A 19,717-nucleotide genomic window follows, 5' to 3' on the forward strand; every position below is an offset into this window, starting at 1 on the left:
GTTTTATTCCCGCTTTTAGAAGCCAAAAAAAGTATAGCCAATCAGTTTATAGGCAAGGAACATGGAGGGTGTAGTCATATAGTAGATATAGAGCATTGGTATTATCCTGGTAATTAAAAGTCTGCTGATCATTTTGAGGCATTGTGGGCCATTAAGTCACTCATGAAATCCATATTATTGAAATATGAAATTACATCACAGGTTTTCAGTTTAAGTTATGAAAAAGGCAAGTTAGGATTTTTATCGTCCATTCTTTAGTAAATTTTGTGACATCTGTATTTTTGGACGTTTTTGTTAAAACTTTCTTATTCTTCTTAAGTTATTTGTAAAAATGTGGATCAGAGTTACAGATTCCCCCAGTATGGTGGAACTGTGCTGACAATGGTGCTAGGACTGGAATTTTTTTTATCTTCCATTAATACCTAGAGAAGCTCAATACTTTAATTATAGTTTAATAATTTATGCCTACTGTGTCAGCATTGCTTTGTAGTTTTCCAAACTGAGTTTGCTTCTGTAGTGAATGTTAGCTTTAATCAGAGATCAAGTACATCAATTCTTTAGCACCTTACCTTGTTTTTTTCATGCTATTATCTTAATTAAATATATTGTACCTTTTTAGTTTTAAAGTTTTGCTTAATCACTAACATGCAAGAAAAATATATTTCAAGTACTTGTCAAAACTCCATTATTATTTAGACTTGTAAAAATTGTTGTCACCGTCTCAATAGTAGTGCTGTGTGCCCAACGGCTGTGGATCCAGCCAAAATGTTAGGTTCTGTTCTCAAATAAATCACCTTTTGGGTTAATGTTATGTGAGTGCAGATTTCTACAGTGGTGCTGGTTTGTATAAAAGCATGTAATCTACCCTGGCAAGCTTTCACCTGGATATGTGAGTGCTGACCTAAATAATGACTTTATGAGGGGCATTCAATAATGGTCTGACCTTTCTTTCTTGAACAGCGCTAAAAGCCACACAAAAAACCCCCAGACATTAGTGGAAATGAGTCATGTGTCACCCTTCTTTGCAGCTTATGAACAACAAGTCTCTATCCCACAGCTGTGAATCCTCCCATGAAAAGGTTGCTTATTAGTTACTGTCATATCAAAAGCCTGTGTTATGTTATCAGGTCACTCTGCCAAAATCCTCTGTGTTCAATCAAATTCTTGTACCATTTAAATATTTTTAGGAAGTGTTTAGTGCACCTCTCTACCAGGGTATTGAATGTTCTCTAGTCATAGAAAGTGTTTATCAATACCAAGCCACTGGAATTCTCAACTATAAGTAAAAATTCATAACAAATATATTGCAAAATAAGGACACACAATCCCTGTTTTTTTTAAAAGGGGGGCATACTTTTTATGTGTATGCACAAAGTGTATAGCTGTCAATCCCCCTTTTTGTTCAGTTCAGGAGTTACCTGAGTTTGGTGGCTCTCCCCCAGTCTCCCCTCCCCCTGCGTTATTCTTCTGATTTTTATTAATTCTACCGTAGTCCTGCTGTGAATTCCGGGCACGGGTAGAATTTGTCAGCTTTGGTGCTGCACATGCAACGTCACTTCTAGAAGCGTGCATGGAGTCTTTTTAAATTCAAGTTTAATTCACTTACCCAGGCTCTCCTTGCTTGGATCGACCTCATGATCCTTCTAGCAACCCTCTGATCAATCCCACATTGATTCATCAGCAAAAGGTTTAATTAAGTTACCATAGGGCTTGAACTTGGGCTTCTTGCTCATTCACTACCCCTAGTGCATATGTACACTTCTTTACGGTGGGGATGGTTAACACACACACACATATATATATATATACATACAAGTAGATGCATGAAGTACACATGAAACAATACTGTATAGTAAATATATATATATATATATATACTGTATATATATATTCTTTTATTGTGTATTTCATGAATGCAGATAGTGGTGCATTGTCACTTAAGCATTTTCAACAGATTTTCTTTGCACGTCCTTTTGGGACTGTTACTGTGTAGCAGCTAAATTATTAACGCTTGTTTGACAACACATTCTGGAGAATTTTCCTAATTTCTGGGATTTCTAAAATGCTAGAAAACTGCTGGAGGGCTTAGCTGAACAGAGTAGCTTTGATTCCAAAGCAACTGATTGTATTAGTTTAGAACCCTTTTATTAAAGTCTGTGTTATGTAATATTGTATTGTTAATTTCATTGTGCCAGGGGCATAACACGAATTACTGACTCCTGACTGTATTGTTTGCTTTCTCCCTAGGCTTAAAATGAATGATACATCCCTGTGCAAATAACTCATAGCATGATAGTGGCAAAAATGTGCTGAAGTTGTGTCAGTGTTACTTCTGCTGTATATAACATATGCTAGAATAATAAAAAACAAAGTATACGACCGTGCAAAACAAAATGTCATCTATACAACAGATAAATAATCTGTTACATTAATGATGGTTTTTTTTAAGTGTTCTTTTGAATGTTCCACAGTCATTACATGAAAAATTCTATCCATTAAAGGTACGTGCATCCTAAGCCATTCCTTGCACTTACATATATAGTTGTTCTAAGCACCATTTCCTTCATCATGCCTTCTGTAACAAATTTTGCACAAATGAGCACGTTGACGAAATGTGGAGCTGCCGCCAGCTCTAAAGGGTTCCTAAAACAGCCTGTGTCAATTGACCCAGTAAACTTATGCCTAAATAATCTGGCACACTAGTCATTTTCATGCTGAGTGCTGGAACTGATGCCACAACGTGTGTGAAAAAGCATTGGCTGCAATTGTGGAAGGCATACTAAAATAGTAAAAATTAATTATTATTATCAGCTGTTGACTACAAGAGCAAGGTTACACTGTCACCCTCTCAGCTGCGACCTCTCAAAGGTGTTAGAGGAAGGGTGGAAGTTGAACTGAAACTCTAAACATTCAAATGTTTGTCAAAATGAATATGTGCCAGTGATTCTGAACCATCTATTGGATTTATTAAACCCAGCTAAGGTACTCCTTGAGTAAAACAAATGGTAAGGCAATACTGAAGCTCTATACCCCCAGAATGAATACTAAACCAACCAATAGTTTATATCATATTAAGTGGCCTAGTAAGAAACTCTATACCCCCAGAATGAATACTAAACCAACCAATAGTCTACAATGAGCCACCATTTTGTCATGGTCTGTGTGCTCCCTCAGAGATCACCTGACAGGAAATAATAATGCAGCTCTAACTGTAACAGGAAGAAGTGTGGGAGCAAAAGACAGAATTTGGTCCACTAATTGGCTGATGTAACCTAACGTGTAGTTTGTGTGCAACGTGAATTGTATGATCCCGGGGGTGGCCTTTACATAGTAACATAGTAACATAGTAAGTTGGGTTGAAAAAGGACATACGTCCATCAAGTTCAACCATAATGCCTATATATAACCTGCCTAACTACTAGTTGATCCAGAGGAAGGCAAAAAAACCCATCTGAAGCCTCTCTAATTTGCCGCAGAGGGGAAAAAATTCCTTCCTGACTCCAAGATGGCAATCGGACCAGTCCCTGGATCAACTAGTACTAAGAGCTATCTCCCATAACCCTGTATTCCCTCACTTGCTAAGAATCCATCCAGCCCCTTCTTAAAGTTATATAATGTATCAGCCAGCACGACTGATTCGGGGAGGGAATTTCACAACTTCACAGCTCTCACTGTAAAAAATCCTTTCCGAATGTTTAAATGGAACCTCCCTTCTTCTAAACGAAGTGGGTGTCCTCGTGTCCGTTGGAAGGACCTACTGGTAAATAAAACATTAGAAAGGTTATTATATGATCCCTTTATATATTTATACATAGTTATCATGTCACCTCTTAAGCGCCTCTTCTCCAGTGTAAACAGACCCAACTTGGCCAGTCTTTCTTCATAACTGAGACTTTCCATACCCTTTACCAGCTTAGTTGCCCTTCTCTGGACCCTCTCTAACTCAATAATGTCCCGTTTGAGCACTGGAGACCAGAACTGAACAGCATATTCTAGATGGGGCCTTACCAGCGCTCTGTAAAGGGGAAGAATAACCCCCTCCTCCCGTGAATCTATACCCCTTTTAATACAGCTCAAAACCTTGTTTGCCCTTGCAGCTGCTGCCTGGCATTGCTTGCTACAGCCAAGTTTATTATCTACAAGGACTCCAAGGTCCTTCTCCATTATGGATTTGCCTAGTGCAGTCCCATTAAGGGTATACGGGGCTTGCATATTTTTACATCCCAGGTGCATGACCTTACATTTATCCACATTAAATCTCATCTGCCACTTAGCTGCCCAGATTGCCAGTTGGTCAAGATCCTGCTGCAGGGATGTCACATCCTGGATAGAATTGACTGGTCTGCAGAGTTTTGTGTCATCTGCAAACACTGATAAATTACTCATAATACCCTCCCCTAAGTCATTTATGAACAATTTAAACAAAAGTGGACCCAGTACAGAACCCTGAGGGACCCCACTGAGGACCTTATTCCAAGTAGAGAATGTACCATTAACAACCACCCTCTGTACCCGATCCTGTAGCCAGTTTTCTATCCATGTGCAAACGATTTCACTAAGACCAATATACCTTAGCTTAGAAAGCAGTCGTTTGTGGGGAACGGTATCAAATGCTTTGGCAAAATCCAAATAGATTATATCTACTGCATCCCCACTGTCCAGCTTCTTACTTACCACATCATAAAAAGCAATTAAATTGGTCTGACATGACCTGTCCTTCATAAAGCCATGCTGATTACTGCTCATAATGGCATTCTCCACTACATAATTTTGAATGTGATCCCTTAACAAGCCTTCAAATAACTTGCCCACCACGGATGTCAAACTTACAGGCCTATAATTGCCAGGCTGAGATCTTACTCCCTTTTTAAATATGGGAATGACATTCGCCTTCTTCCAATTCCTAGGTACCATACCTGATGAAAGCGAGTCTGAGAATATCAGAAACAAGGGCCACTGCAATTCTGCCCCTAGCTCTCTCAGTACCCGAGGGTGTATTCCATCTGGCCCAGGTGCCTTGTTTACATTTATCGTGTGTAACCCTTTAAGCACCATATCCTGTGCCAACCACTGTGTAGTTGGAGCTGAGGCAACAGTGCAGCTATTGGGTGGGACTTGGCCCACTGGCTCCTCTACTGTATACACAGAAGAAAAGAACTGGTTAAGCACATTTGCCTTTTCTATATCCGCTGTAACCATATTGTTATTATAACTCAATGGGGCCACACCCTCAACCTGCATCTTTTTACTATTAATATACTTAAAAAACTTTTTGGGGTTAGTCTTGGCCTCGGCCGCGATGCGCTCCTCATTTTCTATCTTTGCCTTCCGGATTGCTGTTTTACAACACTTGTTATAGTGTTAAGCCACATAAGGTGATTCTTAACACTTCTACTTTTTCTTATTAATGGAATGAATTGAGAACAGTAATGATTTAATATAATTTTAAATGACAACCATTTCTGCTCTGTGTTTTTATCAGAAAACATAATGCCCCAATCTATGCCCTGAAGCGCTGCCCTTAAGGAGCTAAAATTTGCCTTCCTAAAATTCAGTGTCTTTGTTGCCCCCGTGTAAATTTGTTTCCTGCACCAAACATCAAATGAAATAACATTATGGTCACTATTACCCAGGGGTTCAACCACTTGCACATTTGCTATACGTTCTGGGTCATTAGAGATCACTAGATCTAGTATAGCATGGTTCCTGGTTGGCTCCTCAACAACTTGTGACATAAAGTTGTCATGCAGCAAGTTTATAAACTTGTTCCCATTTACTGTCCTGGCAGTACTATTGCCCCAGTCAATATCAGGGTAATTAAAATCCCCCATAACTATCACTTGCCCCAAACTAGCAGCCTTTTCTATTTGCAACAGGAGCTGGGCCTCCTCCTCTTCGCTTACATTAGGGGGTCTATAGCATACCCTTACAATTAGTTTGGTAGATTCTTTACTATCTGTGAGAAGCTCAACCCATAAGGATTCAGCTCCTTCTGTTACCCCCATCACTTCCTCCTTAATATTTGCTTTTAATTCCTGCTTAATGAACAGACACACTCCTCCTCCTTTAGTACCCAAAATGGCAGTTTTCCATTTAGGATTACCCGATGGCACATGCTACTAAAAATGAATATTTTTATGAAGCAGGGTTTTACATATGAGCTGTTTTGTCCAAAATATTTTTAAAGGAGAAGGAAAGGCTAATAAAGAGTTGATCTCAAACTGCAGGCATACCTACAGTTGTCTCAATAGTGCTCTTAAGTCTCCCCATATTTCACCTGTTCAGATGATCAGAAGCCAAGAAATCTTTTGACAGAGAACTCAGTGCAGCGTTTCTGTGAGTGCTTATGGCTGTATTTACATAGACCTTTCTGATAAAGCTTACTTAGCTTTTATCTTTCCTTCTCCGTTGAAGAGACCTATCTTGTTCAGGGTATAGTTTTTCCTAAATATTGCAGGTCTATAAAAATATACCACATTAAATAACCCATATGTAATACACTGTTTCATCTAAATAAAGCCTTTTTTTTTTAAATAAAAATATACTTTTCTAGTAGTATGTGCCATTGGGTAATTCTAAATGGAAAACTGACATTTGTTAAAAAAAAAACTGCCATTTTATTCTGTTATGCACAGTACTCTGTAATGATAAATGTGAGGATTTTTTTTAAAAAGACATATAAAAACAAATATAGTTATAAATTGAATCTCACCTACATTATGCTCACATTTTAGGCTCATATGCAAACTTAATATCTCAACTATTAAGCAATCTGTCACTATTTATTTTTGCAAGACTGTATATGTTCTTTATTTAATCCAAGTATGTCATTAGTTGTGTGATGTCTTCCGATCTGCCAAAATTTTTATTTTCATTTTTTAAATCCATTAGAGAAACCCCAATACAGGTATAATAATAACGCCACAGTAACTCAAGCTTGATATTTATCTCTGGGGCCACTGAATATTTATTCAATCTAATGTCAGCACTTCAAATATATTTTCCCCTTATACCATTTGTGTGGCAGTCGGTTAATGTTAAAATCATTAAAAAAAAGCCATCAGCATGATAAATCAAAAAGGGGCAAGTTTTTGTGATACTGAAAACATTATCCTGAAGTATATATATTGTTGTTATAGGATGTACCCAGATGAATCATGCTTTAGTTTCTGATTTGTTTCACATTGCCAAGATCTGAAAGTTGGCTACATGAAATAACTGCCAGTTTGTTAATTAGCTTCACAACTATCACTTAGGCTAATTTCATTAGAAACTGTAATTAAGATGTGAAAACACTCAATGATGAAGCATTTAAACAGTAATCACTTTAAAAATATAATATTTTTGAATATTACATGAAATAATTTTTGTTGTACAAGTATTCTTGGGATTTTAACTGGGGATAAAAGTGTTACCCTAAGAGGCAATAAATATTTTATTATGGTTAACAAACTATCTTTATTACACATCTAATGAATACATAGATGAAGGTACTGAATCCTTATTATTAAATAATACATGTGGAATGAAAACACCCCTCTATGACAACCTCCTATAAGCAGTTTTCAGGCAATTACATCCTAAAAATATGATATGAATAGCTGTAGTTGCAGTTATTTTTGAACATTTTAATTTTGCCATTTACTAACTTTTTAAAGATACAAAGGTACATAAACAGAACCTTTATCTGTCACTGGTGGAACCTTGTATTTTACAAAAAAACTGTACCCAGTAAAAAAAAGCTTGCTCATCGCTAGTCTAGAATATTTTCTCTGAAGAGCTTTACCAAAATATTTGGAAGGACAGTCTAAATATAGTAGAGCATGGGTTTATGCATGCAAAGCTGAACATAAATGGGTTTAAGGTAGTTCTAAAATTTTCTAACAAATACTAAAGTTTGACACAATATTTGATCCAAGGAGCCATTGGGATTCAGTATTTTTAGTAGCAGAGGATGAGCAACAGATATATATTATATCACCACTATAAAAGTAGTTGACTTGTGGCCTTGTGCCTTTACTTTATATGATCACGAAAATCCTTAGTGACATTTAGGGGCCCATTTACTTACTCACGAACCGGGCGAATGCGCCCGATTGCGTTTTTTTCGTAATGATCGGTATTTGGCGATTTTTTCGCAAAATGATCCCGACTTTTTCGTTGCCATCCGAATGTTGCGCAAAATCTGGCAATTTTTTCGTAGCGTTAAAACTTGCGCGAAAAGTCGCGCCTTTTTCGTAGCCATTCCGAAAGTTGCGCAAAATGTTTCGATTTTTTCGTAGCGTTCGGATTCATTCAAGCTTCAGTATGGTGACTTTTCTTGGGCCAGGTTGGAGCTGCAGGGTGCCATTGAGTCCTATGGGAGGCTTCCAAAATCATGCTAATTCTGAAAGTTTCGCCCGCCGCTTACGATCGCTCAATACGAAAAAGTCGCGACAAGATACGAGCGAATCGTAATGGCTACGAAAAACTTGAGTTTTTTCACGAAAATCGTATTGGTAACGAAAAAGTCACGACAATTTCCGAAAAGTCGTAAAGGCGCCGAAAAAAATCGCAAAAAATACGAAAAAGTCGCAAAATGTTTGTTTTCCAATCTGAATTTTTCCAATTCGGATTCGAATTCGTGTCTTAGTAAATCAGCCCCTAAGGGTAAGAACACATGGAGCGGTTCAGTTACCCGCGATAGATGTCTGCTATTGCGGGTAATTAACAACTCTGAAATGGCTTGCTAACGGCAACAATAGAAGTCGCCCTTCACATCGCTTTGTTTTCCGAAGTTGTGTGAAGTTGCCTGCAGGAAGAAACTTCTCACAACTTTGGATTATCAAAGTGATGCAAATGGCTTTCAACTATTGTTGCTGGTGGAAAGCCATTTCGGAGTGGTTAGTCGTCCGCGATACCAGAGATCTATCACGGTGACTGAACTGCTCCGTGGGTTCTTAAACTTACAGTAGTACAATTCACATTTTGCTACCCTCATGCCATTTCATTTATCAGAACTTTCATGTTCTTGCACCTGTCTGCAGTGGCCAATGATTCAGAAGTTTTAAAGACGCGACTTTTTTATATTGAGCACTCCTTCCTGTCCTTCTGGCTGCAGGTTGTTTCCACAGTTTTGGGTATGTATTTTCTGCTTTATTTGTACAGTTACAACTGCACACTCCTGTTAATCACAGCTACAAGTTGAAGCTAAAGTAGTGGGAAAAGGTAAATTGTACAGACCAATTTTTTCAACACAATTCCTACATGTTGAAAACAGTTAAAAAACAAACATCTGTTATATTAACACATTGCTTTGTAAAATCACTTGTGCATTACCTAAATATTTTAATTTTGTAGCTGAGCTGTATGTTTAATGCATAAAAGCTATATGTGTAATGCATAGTATATACCAAACTATAATCATATATAAAGATACAGGTATGTATAACACATAAACACCCCCTATAAAAAATACCCTATTAACATAACCCAATCTAATGTATAAGAACATCTTCTTTTAGTTCTCAGTTAAATGATGTTTAGAGTTCAATAAAATGCAAAGTCATTGGAATACTCATTCTCTGTGCCTTAATAATACTGACACTGCTAAGCTCTTTGAAAAACTCATGCCAAATTACACACAATTCACAAAACACCATATGGCTTATTATAATTCATGTTACATTTAAGGCTTTCTTCAGCATTGTAAAAAAAACCACACAAATTAAGGGTATGAGGATATAAAATGAGTGCCAATAAAATTACTTATAACAATGGGAAATAAGATGTTTTACTGAAAATTATATATGTGATATATATATATGTAATATTATTCCTGTTTGTTAAGTTAATATTCAGGGACACTATTGATGTATTAACTATTTGGAGAGTGACAGAAGTGGCAGCAAAATCAAAAGGGATTCTCCAGCTTCAAAATACATCTTTATAACAAATTATATTTCCTTTTTCAGCTAATGGAAATGTTTTGAATACCCTCTGTAATCCTGCTGAAAACATTAGTAGTAAGCAACAAATAATGAGGTTAATACTGAATGCAGGGTCTCTTGTCTTTTGACACAGAAACTGAGAATATAGTTATTGTTATAGTTATAAAAGACAACACAAGCATAGTTTATCTGCAAGTAAAACTACGCTGTTTCCAGTTTCATAGAAATGTATATAGTTATGTAGTACCAGAAGTTTATTAATATCTTGCATTGTTCTTGGCCAAACAGGAAGGTAATGCAACTAGTCTGTTTTAAACTTGTCAATATTTGTTCAGTTTTCAGTCCACAGATGTCAACCATTCTTTTACTCTAGGGGCGCCATTTACTAATGATTGGATTTTTCTTTCCCATTCGGATTTTTTAATGCTAAAAGTCGGCAAAAAAAAAAGTTGCAACTTTTCCAATATTTACTATGCGACAAAACTGCAAAAAATCCAGATCCAACAATTCGCCAGCTAAAACGTGTCAAGATTATGTAGAAGTCATAGGCAGATGTTCCTTCCCTTCCCTGGAGGATAGTTCTTTGCTTCAAACTTTAGAGGTTTTTGCATTTTTGATGCTGATTTTTTTATGCGACAGTTTGAAAAGTAGAGGTTTTGGTGTGACAACTCGAAAAAGTTGCAGTTTCATGACTTTTCTGCGACTTTTTCCTGCACATAATTTTTCAGTTTGGACTTTTTAGTAAATGTCAGACATTACCGTAAATTAGTTTATTCAAATTTTTAACAATAAAAAGAGTTTTAGTAAATCTGCCCCAAGTTTGAAGACACTTTATGTAAAATATTAAGAAAAGCATATTCAGTGTGAAAATAATTATAATTATTCTTGTGTTTTGACATTTCAAAAACATATTATCACACCAGGAGGAAATTTGATTGTACTTTAATGCTAGAGAGAACGTGATCATTTGTTCTTCTGTACTTTCTACTGGGATTAGCACCTGTGAATCAGTTACAAAGGAAGTTTATTAAATTGGTACACTGGTTACAGCAGCTATAATTTAATTTTAGTCACCAAGGGTAGTGGCAAAAATGGATAAAATAATCATTCTACTTTTAAGCATGAAATTATGGAATTCCTTTCTATTGCAATTTTATCCTCCAGTGTGAGAGGGAAGAATGCCAAAACCTTCTATTAATTGCTAAGACATTCCAACTGAGATATTCTATTGGGATTCACTACAAATAGAACATACTTTATTCACTATTGACTCTGGAAAGCTATAAGTATTAAAACTTCAGGTAGAATGAAGAAAAAGAAAATTAGAGGCACAAAACAGAGAAAGAGATAGAGAGGTAGAGGTATGTTAGGTTCCATTCCTGGGAAAAATAAAAGACAACATTAAGGTTTCTTTATCTTGGATAACATTCTCAAGAGCACCCTTAGTAATAAATGATTATATGTAAGACTGATATATAATTATATTGTCTATATATTGTTAGCTTGCAGGATCCAGAACAGGCAGTTTGTTTAGTGCAGGGGTGCTTATTTTAGCATGCATAACATAAATCAAAAAATAAATCTTTCCCACTGGGCATACCTTGACACATTTGCTAACTACAATGGGCCCCTTGTGGACTATCAGTAAGAAAACACATGAATGTTTAAGGTCACCCTTGTACTCACAAAACTCCTTTTAGGGGATTGCACTGCCTCCTGGCTTTTCTCAATTCTGCAGACTTTCTGTCCCTTGGTCAAAGGCTCCCACTACTCCTTGCAGTGGCAGGAAGCACCCCAGCCCTTGTGGGAATTTCAGGTAGCCTTTCTCTCTTTTCTGGAACTTTCAGAAGAAGGTATTCATCTCCTAACCCTTGTCATGTGGAAAGGTTGCCTACTGTTTAGAACCTGTGTATATAATGTAACTTTTCTCAAGTATGTAAAAATATTAAAATTTAAGTCCAATAATTACTTTGGTGAATTTGGATGGTTAAATGAATAATCTAGCTCTAGTTCCCTATATATAATACAAAATACAAAATACAAAAAAAATCTTCCCTTATATAAATCACAGTTCTGTAGTACTCTTTTTATAAATATTATATGCTTTGCATTGCTGTTTTGTTTTGAAATAAATCATGAGAGCAGTCACTAAGAATTCTATTAAGAAATGGTTTTAATGGAGAAGGAAAGGTTCAATCACTGGAGGCTGCAAAAAATGTTAGGCACCCCCAGTGATTTGTAATCACTTACCTGATAACCTGGCCTGGTGCTGCTGTTAGCAGAAAACTGCACTGGTACAGGGTACCTTCAAAGTGAGTGATCCTCTTCCTTCTTCTTTCTTTGCACTGCTTGTACATGTGAAGTAGAGTGAAAAGCTGAACTTTAGCAAACAAGTTGGCTTTTTGTTACTCTACTGCCCATGCGTCAGCCCTGGGATCAAAAAGAAGGAAGATGGAAGAAAGAGGATTGTTAACTTGCAGGTTGTTAAACCTGTGGCATCTAACCAGTTCTCCTTAAATCTACAACACCTACTCCTGTCATCATAGATGGTCAGCAGGAATGTGAAATCCAAGCCCCCTCAGATGATCTCTTTAAAACCTTTAAAATCCACTGGAAAGAGTTTGACCCTGAAGAATATTTCAGGGTCAGTCACTAAGAAGCTCACAGAAGGTTTACTAAAAACCTAGCAGTGGAGTTCCTGTGGGACCCTGAGAAAAGGGAATATAGGATCATGCATCACACTACATTGTAAAGTCACATGTCACACTGGGGTGTTTTATTCAAAGTAAAAACACACCAGGAACCCCTGTTCAATCCTTTTCCTGACAGCAAAAGTAAAATCTTCTATTGCTGAATGGACTGTGCTGGTTATATAAGGAGACATGCATTACCAGCGCAGTAACAGTGAGAAGTGTGAGGGAAGTGCAGCAAAAACACATTGTGGATAACCACTTTACTTTGTGCTATATGATAGACTTCCTGGCAAATAACCCTTCGTCATTATAAACCACTGTTCACTCAGAATCATGTACATTTGACAGGGATAGCCAAAAAAGTCATGTGAAATCTCTATTCCATACTCTTTTTTTAACCTAAGTTTAACAAGCTTTTGCAAAAGTACTGGGACACTGGATACAATTTTTGAAATCCAGACCCGACCCTGACCCACAGCCCGCAACTTGCATTTTAACCATCCTGGACCCACTAACAGACCCAACCCACAACTGCTTTATCCACAACATGATCCACGACCCGCTGACTACCATTAAGCAGAAAGTTCTGCTGATACAAACCGGTTGCATCATCAGTAGAGGGCAGGGGTAGAAAAAAACATTTAAAAAATTATTTATAGGGGTAAAAAATAGATAATACAGATAATATCAGAAAAATAGATAAGAGCCGTAAACCAACCTGTAGACCCCAGACCCACATCCAAAAACCCTACCCACAACCTGCAGGAAACCTGCTTGTTTTGCAGGTACCACTGCAGGACTTGACATACTTTACAATGAAAACTGCTATAAACACAAAGATTGCACTGAACAGAATATAGGTTGTATATTTGTTGTGGTAGAGTGACCCAAAAAATAAGTAAAAATGTGAACTTTCCCTTTCAATTTTCCATAGTGAGAGATGTAAGCTTCAAAGGAGATGTTACTTAACAGAAAATGCTTTCTCTGTTTAAATTTCCTTCTGGAAGGAACAAGCAGACCAGGCGATCCATTCCACTAGTCCAGCTCACATAATGGAGATCACTATCCACAGGAAGGCTGTCCTGTGGAAAGGTATTTAATTGTATGGACACAGAGCAGGAAGGATACCTGTCTGTGTTTAGAACTCTCATAAGGGCTGGGGGTGCTGCCTGCCACTGAAAAGAGCAGAGGGAGCCTTGACAAAGCAACTGAGAGACTGAGTGTCTGAGAGGAAAGCCCCCCAAAGTAGTATTGTGAGTACAGGGGTGACCCCAACCATTTGTGTTTTTACTGGCAAGTTCACATTGTATATCACCACTGGCAAGTTTAAATTGTATATTACCACATTTCACTTCTAATCACTGTTTCCCAGTGGAGTATTTAGGAATTATGTTAAAAAGTTGGCAAAACTTGTCAATCCTCATGTACAAAAATCTTCAAGGTAGTGGCAAATATCTAGTACCTTTTTGATGTCTTATTTATACTGGGAAAATGACATTATGCCATAAGCCTTATGCAAATTAGCAGGTTAAGCATACTAATGCACTGAGAAAAAACCCAGGTATAAGAATAGAATATATTTGTTATAAATAACTGCAATATGTTGATTATATTTAGAAAACCTTTGTCATTTGCCAAGACAAGGAAGGACATATGCTAGTTCCCCAATGACGACCCTGCTTTCAAAGAATCTTCAGCTGTCATGTCTTGACTATGTTCATTCATACATACATCTAAAACACATCTGTGTGATCTGTTATGTGGAAACCAGTTAAATGAAGCATAACCTCATTTTGATACGTTAACGGTTAACCACATATGTAAAGACTAGTGGCAATAGGTTATTGTTTTACCCTAATATTTCTTAACCAGGGAAGATGAACTTGATGATCCAAATAAGACACCCCTCAGAGCACACATATGCACCATATATTTATCTCTTACTTTGACTTACTTACATCTATTTTTGAGAAAAGTCAAGAAATGCTCTTTCCTGTAATATATTTTTCCCATCTTTATACAAATCTGCAACTTAAAATGAAACTCAGTTAACCATATTATAGGAGAATATCTATGAACAATAAGCACCTGTTTACTAAATAACACATTATAAAGTATACTATAGCATGTACTTCCAGGTATTAATTGTGGGAACAACCAATTTCTGGAGATTTTATCAAGGACAAAAAGTTCACAGATACTATGTGGAGTACACAAAATAAATGCACTGACTAAAATAAACATATAAAAAATTCGCATTTTCCCCCCTTTAACTCTGGAAATAACAATTCTCAGTAGATGTTGTTGCCTAAAGCAGACCGGTACATACACTATATTTTATTATTACAAATCGTGTTCTTTTGCCACAGGTTTTCTTTAATAATTTTCAGAAAACTAAATTAAAGAAAATATTGGTTGTAAGCAAAGTTCATTGGCATATTTTCCTTGGAAAACAGATGCAGTTTTAATAAAACACTAGTTAAGTAAATTTCATAAATGTAATAATTATTGTGCGAGTTGTTGTTTGCTGCTATTATCTATTTGGACAGATGTCCAAACACAATACAGAGAAATCATTTTGCTTTTAGTCAGGCTTGCAAGTGTACCTGAAAAATAACATAGCAAGTTATAATACTCATATCTTCAATTGAAACCTTGGTCTTGCCAGAGCAATATAAAATAGTACATTATGCAATCGAACAGGAGGGCAGAGTTATCAAAGGCCAAGGCATCTACCAATTGCAATCAGATGGCTAACGAGAATTCTTGAGTTGTATTAGTAAATCTATTCAACAAAAGCCTTGAGAACAAGGCACCTGAGAAAAAAAAATATGAGAAATGAAATATATGGCTTCTCTTTACTTTTTGGCCAATCAATGGATATTTTAATCAGCTACTATCCTGGATTTTGCATTGAAAACCCAGTGGGTAAGCATTAGTCTATAGGATAAACCCATGTAAATGGGACTTTTCTAAGAGCCTAAAGGAAGTTCTTCCCAGAATCCTGTTATGACTTATTTGCATACGTATGAGGCGGTCTCCTCAACCCTTTTAGCTTGTTTGTGTATCCCAACTCCTGGCTCTACCTAAGCTGAAAAGAAAACCCTGCACTACACTGATGAGCCCCAAGAAGGGCGAAACCGGTCTGTAGTTGGGAATCTGATCAGCTATTATCCTGGCTTTTGCATTGAAAATCCAGTGGGTAAGCATTAGTCTATAGGATAAATCCATGCAAATGGGACAAGCCCATGTAAATGGGACTTTTCTAAGAGCCTAAAGGAGTTTCTTCCCAGAATCCTGTTATGACTTATTTGGAAATTTTAACTCAGGGCAAATAATCCTCAATGTACCAGGTTTGCAGTTTTATCTGTTAAAAATATATGCATGGCCAGCTTAAGGTAAAACATTTTGATCTAAATACTATTTCCTTGAATGTCCTGTATAAGTATGCATAGGCCTTTCCACTCACTATTCCCTTTGGTGCCAGTGGAAAGGCATTTCAGAGAGGTTAGTTGCCCATGGTAACTGATCTATCATGGATGGCTAAATCTCTCTGTGCAGCATTAGCCTTAATGTAATATTTAATTTTTATCAAACTGTTCCTCAGATTTACATTTATATTTATATACACATACAGTATGTGTGTACTGTATGTGCATGTATTACACAACAAAATATACAGTAATAGCATCGGGTTGATCTCACTATACTATAATTAAAGATGTTTCGGAAAAAAAAAACATACTTTGTGTATTTTTTTTTAGGAAAGCATTTTTGGATTCTTGATGTCGCCTGACTGTTTCTTTAAAAGGAAACCTTTGTGTTTTTACATGAGAAGGGCCTGTTCCAGCAATTCCTGAGTAATAAGGTAAGATTTCAGTTGTGTTACAAGGGTCAGGTTTATGCAATAATCCATTGTGCTATTCTTTGTGCCTTTTAAGAGTCAGATTCCAGTCAACTTACTTTCTTTTCATAAAAGAAGACCCTCATTTTTACCTGGAAACAACTGTGAAAGCCCATGGGCTATTGTGCAGTTGATTAAAACAATATACTGTATATATATAATGTTTTTCTCATCTTTGTTTTTGTACATTAAGAAAGAAAAATGGGACGGTAAGGGATATAGGGGCCGATTCACTAAAGGGCGATAACGCTTATCGCATGCTTTTTTGTGTTAAAAAGCACGCAATAAATAAGTCCCGATTCATCAAAGTCATTTTGCATGCGTTAAGACACATATCACATGTGCAAAAAAACGCACTGCGTTATTTACCTCGCATTGAGTTAACTCTCGCATAGAAATAATACTAACACATGGTTCACAAACGTTAAACGTACTAAATATTGCATTCGTCTGTGCGAATATTAACACCTACTTGGGGCAGGCGGTACTTAAAGAAAATTGTGGTTCGTGAGCTTTTGGCAACAAAACATGGACTTTGCAGTGGGATTTATTCAAGTATATGTTGGCCCTAGAGTGATGCATCCTCCAGTTTTCAGGGAAATGGTCATTTTCAGAACAGTAGTTTTCCGAAAGTAATGGTTACGTATGTAAAATTGTGTGTTAATATAGCAAGCAGCGATATATATTGCGCGCAGCGGGAAATAACGCATGCGCCAGGAATTAACGCAATAAAAACGATCATCGCGAGTTAAATAATGCAAAGAACATCGCTACTTAATTATGACGCGTGCCCTTTTAGTGAACCGAGAGTTATGTCGAAAAAAATAAGAACCGATAAAATTTTTAACGCATGCTATAAATAGCGCTCGTTTTATCGCCCTTTAGTGAATCAACCCCATAGTATGAATAATAATAATATGTTTATAATAATAAACAGGTGCCACAGGTGGTAACCAAAGCCTTTACATATCAGAGACTTTAAAGGAAAAGGAAAGTCATTTTGGTATTTTACTGCCAATAGATTTGCCACATTAGTGCAGCCTAAAACAATATATTTATTCTGCAGAAACCATTACTATACCTGAGTATACAACTTTAGAAGCTTCCTCCGTTTGCTTAAGAAAGCAGCTGCCATTTTAAGTAGCTTCCTTCCTGCAGTCTAGCCATTATAGCTCAGATCACACATTCCTAAGGGAGAGGGGAGGGAGTTTTTAGCATTCTAATGGGAGGGGGAGCAGGAGAGGGGAGACAGAAGAGAATTGTGCAGACTCTGGCCGCAGGAATTTAGGATGTTTCTGAGAGAGGAGTCTTAAAAAAAAAAAGACAAGAAATCATGTGTTCCTTTTGTCTTGGCTTTCCTTTCTTTTTTAACTTCTTTTTAATTATTTCATTTCTAACCTCGACACTTCCTAAATTTCTCTGATTATGTTTTCTTTGGTAGTGGGGTTCTTAAAACGGAAAACTTTCAGTAAAAAGAATCTAAAAATAAAAATAATGAGTATTTTGAGTAAGAAAGATTTTAGGACAGTGACAAAGTATGTGACATTACCCAAAGCTGCTTGATGCATAGCCTACTCTGCATGCTATCATTTTACTAAGCTCACAGAGAACTGATTCATTGTTTGTTAGATTGAAAATGATTGCTTAGTGCTTTGATAAATGTATACACTTTGGTCTGGTAAACTTTATTATTATATTCATATTCAGTTTTTGTTTGATACATGAAACCATCTATGTAGCCTTTACTATTTGGCTTTACAGGTGGGGCCAGATTGGAGACACTTTTTTGTGTTTCAACAGTGTGTCCAGATGGGAGACCTCTACATGGTATTAAAATGCTGTGAAAATGCCCCCAGAAAATGGTTGGAATTGTTCCATATTGCTACAGCACAAACTTTAGCCAGATGGTTAATTGTTAGCTTAGACACTTTTGGAAGTAATGTTGCCCCATGGCATGTTTCTGAGGGAATGTTGAAAAGCCAGCCTCCATTTCTGGATAAAGGGTTCACTGAAAGGCAAGATGAGTGTGCTTTCTTCTACCAAAACACATCATTATGATGATTGTTATATAACACCACATGATTATACTGATTTACTTTTTGCTGGGATGAATACTTGTTTTTTAAAGTTTTTTTTTTATTATTTTGATTAGTCTTCTACTTTTGCAATATAAATACTCTTACTTTTGTAATGATTTGAATCTTTTTTTTGAAGGAACAAGCCTTTTCTTGTATTTATAATATATAGCATCTGTACCCTAGCAATCACTTCACCCTACAGATCCAGGGGTGGGCCATCTTTCCTGAATGCTTTCTGTTTCAGTGACAACACATTTCCAAACACCCATAATTCATTTTTATTTTAACTGATTTTGAAATGTGCTCTTGCATACAAAGAAAATATTGACAAATACAAGCATAAGTTAATTATGTTAACATTTTCTCTATTAATTTACATTTCCTATAACCACTGTAAGGATACATAATAATAATTTATAATTTACTTACTAATTTATTTAATAATTAAATGATGTTACATGAATAAAATTGGGATGTTAATTCTGCTACAAGAAATCATAGCTCTGCTGTTGACCATTCCTCTTTCTTTTCAGAGAGTCTTTCTGTAGTACTACTGTGATTGTCAGATGTCCCTATGCTTATTGGCTTGCAGCAGGCAAATCATCAGAAGAAACAAATTTATAATAACAGTAATGAAACCATGGAAATACTGATTTATTTTAGAGGTGCAGTATTACATCAGTTTTTCTGCCCTAATATTGCACCCATTTGATATTAAAAATAGGAACTGCCAAGAAATATATGCAGAATCAGGAGGAAATAAATTGGGGCACTGCCATAATCCATACCTTTCATGCTGTACTGATTGCAGGCTATGGGCTATGTATGGCTCTGTGTATGGTTCTGTGAGTGCAAGCTGTGTTAATTCTTATGGTTTATAGAACAGATTGTGTTAGCCTAAAATCCACTGAGTGTTTTTAGATGGTGTGACTTATTCAGAGTGAAGTTCATCCCAGACCTGCCCAGTATAAAGCTAAAATATTTCTTTGATGTGAATCCAATTCAATGTCACGAAGAGGGAATGTTAGTTTCTGATAACAATATACTGTCACTGTGAATATTATATGGGTGTATAAAAACTCATCCAGGTCCAACAAGGTATTAGTCAGCATA

At 36.5% G+C, this 19,717-nt stretch overlaps 1 protein-coding gene across 2 annotated transcripts in view; it reads left to right on the forward strand.

Annotated features, from left to right (window-relative positions):
* Positions 1-19,717, forward strand: part of tafa2 (TAFA chemokine like family member 2) — a 160,960-nt gene that overhangs the window by 46,225 nt on the left and 95,018 nt on the right. Inside the window, exon 2 of one of the 2 annotated variants that reach the window (XM_031898951.1) lies at positions 16,387-16,490. The exons of the other annotated variant lie outside the window; for it this stretch is intronic. The gene's annotated coding sequence lies outside the window, so the exon portion shown is untranslated. The remainder of the gene's footprint in view (positions 1-16,386; positions 16,491-19,717) is intronic. 2 annotated transcript variants of the gene reach the window in all.

The sequence above is a fragment of the Xenopus tropicalis genome, chromosome 3 (genome assembly GCF_000004195.4).
Source record: "Xenopus tropicalis strain Nigerian chromosome 3, UCB_Xtro_10.0, whole genome shotgun sequence".
Lineage (NCBI taxonomy): Eukaryota > Metazoa > Chordata > Amphibia > Anura > Pipidae > Xenopus > Xenopus tropicalis.